Below are 6,953 nucleotides of genomic sequence, written 5' to 3'. Positions count from 1 at the left end.
AGTCCTTGTCAAACGGTGTTTTTGACTAAAGTCCTTGAGGGTTAGAATCCCAGTTAAACGGCGTTTAACTGAAGTCCTAAAGGGGTTTTAATGTTTTTTATATTTATTTTTTTATTTTTTTAAATCTCTTTCTCACCGTTTATTTAATGTCACATGCTGTTTTTATTTTAATTATGTAAAGCACTTTGAAATGCCTTGCTGCTGAAATGTGCTATACAAATAAAATTTGATTGATTGATAATATGAGTTTTTCTTTCTGACTGGCTAGAAATATTGCACTTTTATGCAATATTCTAATATTCTCATAACTCCTTCTAGGATTAATTGTCAATGTTTTTTTTTGCAGAATAAAACTGTAGAATGATAACTGATACTCATGTTTGCTGTAAAAATATTCATTCTGTCCATTTTGTCATCACTTTACAGTACAAACAAATTCTCCATGGGATCCATTTTAAAGCATGTCTGTGCTGTTACTGCTTTTCATCATTTCTACACAACCAGGGACACAAATACAACTCAACTCCTTAGAGTTCTGTGGTCTCTGAATAACAGTACAGCATTTTACTGAATCAGGCTTATTGTCGGCCATCTACAGGGATGACAAAGTCTGTGAACAACCAGACTTGTTTTAACCTCCTAAACTATTTACCACATTTCTAATATATACATTTAATAACCTGCTTCTCATGTCCAAACTTACATTGCGCCGTATGTATATTATGTGATAGATGTGCATGTAGCTGTTTTTTGTGTTTTCCAACATTTTAAACGAATCGTGGAGGAGATTGATGAGCAAAAAGATCAACTCAACACATTCAGAAAAATGTTCACATGTGCAAAATTCTATTGAAACAGAAACTCCTACCTGAATCCATCAGGATTACATGTGATTCCCATGTGAAACTATTGGAACTACATGCGATATGAATATGTGAAATCTGTGACGTAACGGGATACTACTGTGAAACAAGTAAGATTATATGTGGTGTCCATATCAAACCTATATGTGATGCTCATATAAATGCTGCAAGATTCCATGTGAAACCTTTAAAATTACAGGTGGTAGTTGTTGTAGCCTAGTTAAAACCTGCCAACCACCCTCTGCTACAGAGAAATGATTCTTGTGTGAACCTGGTGGAAGTTTTAAACGAGTTTTAAATGCCTGATTTTACCCTGTTGTTAACGATGGTCGACTGTTGAGGAAGCTAAGCTATGAAGCTTACCGGTAATTACAACCGTCCCCCACTGAGACAACAGAAGTGCCAAGCTGAACACGATCTTTGTCAGCAATAATAACAACAATAATTTCTCTTGTTCAATATTATGAAGCGTTGCTAACTTACACTGGATGGTTTCATCATGTCCACTGCTGCCACTGGTAAAACTGCCTCTTTTAGACTGCAGCCGCGCAGAAACTCAACATCACTGCTCACAACTTCTGCTTCTGTTTGCTGATTGGCTAGCTGAAGCTAATGCTGAGAAATTGAGCTCAATGGGACATGTGATGAATTTAGTAATGCTCAGATGTCTAAGCTTTTCCTCTGCCTTGAATGCATCTAATTTTTGAATCTCGTGCAGTGATAAAGTCTCTAAAGTCAAAAGTGCAGGCGAGCTGATCCATGCTCTCATGTTGACCAATTCGTTTGCAGCTGGCAATTTGTGTACATATATTTGCTGATTTGTATGCGTAGTATATTACTATTTGTTCAGTTTGAAACTTGTAAATTTGAGAAACTGTTTTTGTGTGCCAATTTATGGATTGTGTTGTACACATTTGTGAATTATGTTGTACACTTACAAATTTTGTGTTTGTGGATTTTATTGCACATATTGTTTTACATTTCGTGAATCTTTTTGAGACCAATCAGCTCCATAGAGGAAAGTCCAGGACGTCCACAGTAACTGTTCTTGTTTAAACTTTGGGCAATGAGATTAAGTTCTCTTTGTCTCAAATCAAGACTACGCTGTTTAGAATACAGACAATAAGGATAACACTGAACATTTTCAGTCTCTATTAAATCTTATGAGTGCAATCAGTGACAAATCAAACACTGGAAATTTAAGAAAAGCCACAACATGATGAAGTGTCATTATCATCAACTCTGTTCTATGGTGGCTGTTTCAGCAAGGCACAATAATAAGACAGACGTCAAGCTGAATTGTTGAATGGAGCAAATAATCTAATTTGACCAGTTGTTGTCCCATCCCACACAAATTAGATCCTTCTCAAAACGTTTACAGATCCCTTCAAGCAATAAAAGAGAATCAGATTATTTGTGATGAAGTTGATGAAGCCGTTTGATGTTGGCAACATGAGGAGCCCAAACGATTCAACCCAGTTAAGTCACATTTATCATAACTGCACTCTCTGCATCAAATTCTCCAATCAGATAAATATATTCAGGTTCATACTCGCATACTCTTGCTCAGTTGTTCAATAATTTATAAGTTTATAACATTGCCGCCTAAATTATTTGTATGTTATGTTAAGGATTTAGAAAGAAAAGCTGCCATTGTTGGACAATGTTTTGAAAAAAATATGGTCAGCTTTCCTCTTTACTGTGGCTGATCTTAATTTACAGAACAGCGCGGGGCGTGGCCGGACGATGGTGACCCGTCTCCGTTCGCGCACAGCATGTTGGTGGAGAACCTGGTGCTAAATTAGCTGGATTCTGGACCAGTGTTTTTCAACCTTTTTTGAGCCAAGGTACATTGGTTTAACTGAAAAAATCACGAGGCACACCACCAACCAAAAAGGTAAACAAAGATACTCTGTAGCCGCCTATATGACCTATATAGTCATTCTTATCAAAGTTTCTTGAATAGGAATCAAATAAACACAAATTTATTTTTATCATTTCTTATTTCAAATTGCACTTAACATGTCCACTTCAAAAATACACCTGAACAGCCACAACACTGTGGTGTGTGACGCTGTAGTAACATTCATGCATCACTAATTCTCTTGTTTTAATGTAAAATGCTCTGTACCTACTGCCATCTAGTGGTAATAAAATTACATGATTACGCCGCTAGTCACAGCTACAGACACTCAAAGATGGTATTATTTGCAGATAATTAATTTGTTTTCAAAAAATCTTTTAAGACCAATTACCGTATTTTCCAGACTGTGAGCGCACCATACTATAAACCATCCCTTCAAATTTTTTGGACCCCCCGGCACAGTGGTTGAAAAACACTGGACTAGACAGTCGGTATTCATGTTTATGGATAGGTCAGTCAAACTTTATTAACAAACCAGCGTTCTGACAACTATCCCAGCATGCACCACGCGCTTCTTCTTCTACGGGGAAAATTAAGGTGAGATTAAGGTGCGCCTTATAGTATATATATAGTAATCACTTTCCAACAGAGTGCATATTGTTTCCTGTCTCATACTTTCTTTGTCAGATGCCACTGTTTTTAAAGCAGTAACACTGCTGGTTATAGCTTAGTATCTTGGTGTATATGGACCAAGACCTGAACATTCAAAGACACATAAAGACGATTACAAAGTCAGCCTTCCATCCCTTGAACAGCTGATCCAGAACGCTGCTGCTGGCGTTCTCACTAAAACCAGGAGGATAGAACACATGACCCAGTTCTAAAATTCTCCCTCTCGCTCTCTGTGGCTCAGCTACAGAGAAGCTGGACAACCTGGGGAGCCTTTGCCATGACTTTATTATTTTTTTCTTCTACTGTTTGTTAGATTTTATTTTGTTTCCATTTTACAAATAACACTAAGATTTTATCAATACACACAACACGTGTGTATTTCACACTTATATTTTGAAACTCTATATTTTATGAAAATATATGCATATTTTTTTCTGCAAGAACATACTGCAGTTTGCTTAATTATTCAACTTTCTTTGTAAACTTAACCCATGAAAACAATTCAAATAAAACTACATGACGGATCTAGCAGCTTTCTCTCAGGGATCATTTGAACAGTTCTTTGACGAAACTGAATCTTCAGGGTCTGTTCAGTTCAAAGAGCCATAATACATTAATACAACATACTTTTTTTGTGTGGATGTAACACATTTTAAGTCCTTAGATATATGAATGTACGACTTTTTCTTTTTTTTTTTTTGCTTTTTTTTCCTCTAGTGGTGTTTATTTGAAAGTGCTCGGACAGGAAAGTGGGTAATGAGAGAGAAGGAAGACATGTGGCAAAGGTCATCAGGTCGGGAATCGAACCTGTAACAGACTAAAACCTTCTATTGTAGGTCGTGCTTAACCCCTGCGCCACCACAGCTCCCCAAATTCATGACTTTTTAAGAATCTGCAGAGACACTTATTTTACTCCAGATTGTTTTTTTAGCTGTCCCTGTGCATTATTAGGCCAGTTTCAGATTCTGGAGGTAATGGCAGCTGTCAAGGGTGTATGAAGGATGATGGATGCATGGGGAGTATGTGTTCAGAGAAGGAGGCCGGGCAGCAGAGCATGTGGCCAGGCTTTGTTCGTAGATGATCTCTAAGATGCGGCTACCACTACTTTATCATGCTAATGTGTTAGCTGTAAGCAAGACTGCTGTGCTTTTGTCTTTGACTGTATCCAAAACAGTGTCTGTAAATGCAGCTGGATGTACAGGCTGGCTATCGGTTAGCTTCCTATCTCAAAGTATCCCCATGTTGTGGTACATGTTTGATCCACAGCCTCCCATTAACACTCTGTGGTATAAAAGCAGCAACTACTAACATCAGTCAAAACTAGTCTGGACCAGGCAGCAGCTTGTAACAGCACCTGTAATGTCAGTGCAGTTCACTAATGCACAGACACTTTAGAACAAACCGCATCCTCTGTGATCACCCTCAACAGAAAGTCTTTTTCATGCTCACACCCTCAGGAAGACATGAACACAAACTAACAGCTCTTATCTTACAGACGATTAACTCCTTCATGCAGGTGAAGAACTCCCAAATTCATGGTTGCCAACGTGCTGTTGTGAGCATCAATTACAAATCTGTTCAGGAAAATGTGCTTATATGTTTTTGATTCAGTGTGAAGGAAAGTGTGAGTCTACTGGACGGATCTTTTTCCTGTTCATCACAGTTTAAGATTTTCTGCCCAAATATCAGAGGGTTCAGCTGGAGGATGAAACACAGTAAGTTCATCAGATCAGATGTTTATCGTTGTTCTGCATTCAGTGAAGTTACTCACAGTGGGTCAACGATTCAGACATTTTACTCAAGTAAAAATAGTAATATTTCATAATAAAGTTACTCAAGTAAAAGCAAAAAGTTCAGTGTAGTAAAAATACAGTGACCGTGCATTTCACACCTAGGCCTTCAGTCGTTCTCCGTCTGAATCAATCCAACCCTCAATAACTATTTTATGACTATAAAACTACTGCAAGTACAACTGAGACACACATAAAAAAGCATCAAAAATAACCTGATAAAATTGCAATATTATTTAGGAATATAGCAACATTTTAATCACCAAAAATCCTGATTATTTGTACACAAAATCCATCCTCCTTTCTTTCCTCAAGAAGATTTCAATTACTCTGTTGTGCAGATTATCCGTGCGTTTCAGTTCCATCATGAAGTTCTTTTCTATCGCATCGAAGCTAATACTGAAAGTCCAGCCTGCCCTGTCGTATTTCTGGCATAAGTTTTAATTCGCTTCAGGGCTGAGATGTCCGTTCAACAGAAGCAGTAACACGGGGATGGTCACCGCCAAACACACAGAAACATAGTTGCTTCTAAGTGTCCAGCAGTGCTTTGATGGCTCGTTACAAATCAAATTTACAAATCCAGTGTGGCTCCAAACACCATGTAGATCAGTGGCAAATAACCAACACTCCCAGCAATACAATGTGCAGCGTTCCTCGGAGCCTGTGAGCCAGGAGTACCGCTCGTAGTCAGTAGACTGAAAGTGGCAGACAAATCCTTTTCCCGGTTGTGACAGGCTTGCTTGCTTCAGAGTTGCCCAGCCTTGTTTAACAATGTCCAGCTTTTCTTGAAAAGTCCGTTTTGAAAATGGCTTTGACAGTAAATCTCCTACCAAATCCATTTATTCTCCTTCAGCCATTATGGGTTAACAAAACAGCTATTAAATCAACAACAATATGTTGTGCAGCTCGCTACAGATGCAGTTTTCTAGCTCTGGCTAGTACACTCTCACTATCCAATCAAAGCGTGTGAATACGCTGACGTTTCCCGTACGCCTGCTAGAGGGCCTTGGTGTCGACAACTCAAAATCTGATTGGTTGAAGCAACAGTTTGATCGACATTTATTTTATGCTACATGGCCGCAGAACTGATTGTGAAGGCCTCCAGGCAGATTTCTTTGACCCTGGCAACAAATAGTGGCTGAAATGTGATTGGTTAAATGCTTAAATATGAAAATACACGTCTGGAAACAGCTCAACCAGGGGGCTAGCAATGGAAGGAAGCGGACAGACCATTTGGAATGATTTAATTCATGGACAAAATATAATTAACATCAGTCTGTGATTCAGATATTTTTAGGCCAGCAGAGAAGGCCTTGCAGGCCTCGACGGCCCACCACTGTAAAAATAACGGAGAACTAAACCAATTTACACAAAAATGTCAAAATTTCTACAGAAACGTAAAGATTAAACACTAAATAACATATTTTGACAGTTTATTGGCAAAACTTACTGACTTTTGGGGGTTAGTTACAATTAAAGATTGTTTATCCCAAACCTAACGAAGCCAAGCATGACGTATCTATGTAAGGTTCCCACATAGCCTGTTATACTGTGCATATTATGTGAGTGGATAGTTGAGATTTCATACTCAAGTGGAGCGATTGCCTACATTTCTCATTATACATTCCTTCATTTCCCAAAATCTCAATGGGTACTAGAGAGTATGATGAGCTAGTTTGGCACCTATCCTCTCTAGCCTAGCCTCTCTAGCCTAGCCTCTCTAGCCTAGCCTCTCTAGCCTATCCTCTCTAGCCTAGCCTCTCT

This window comes from Poecilia reticulata, linkage group LG15, assembly GCF_000633615.1.
Source record: "Poecilia reticulata strain Guanapo linkage group LG15, Guppy_female_1.0+MT, whole genome shotgun sequence".
In the NCBI taxonomy this organism is placed as follows: domain Eukaryota; kingdom Metazoa; phylum Chordata; class Actinopteri; order Cyprinodontiformes; family Poeciliidae; genus Poecilia; species Poecilia reticulata.
This window is presented reverse-complemented; position numbering follows the sequence as displayed.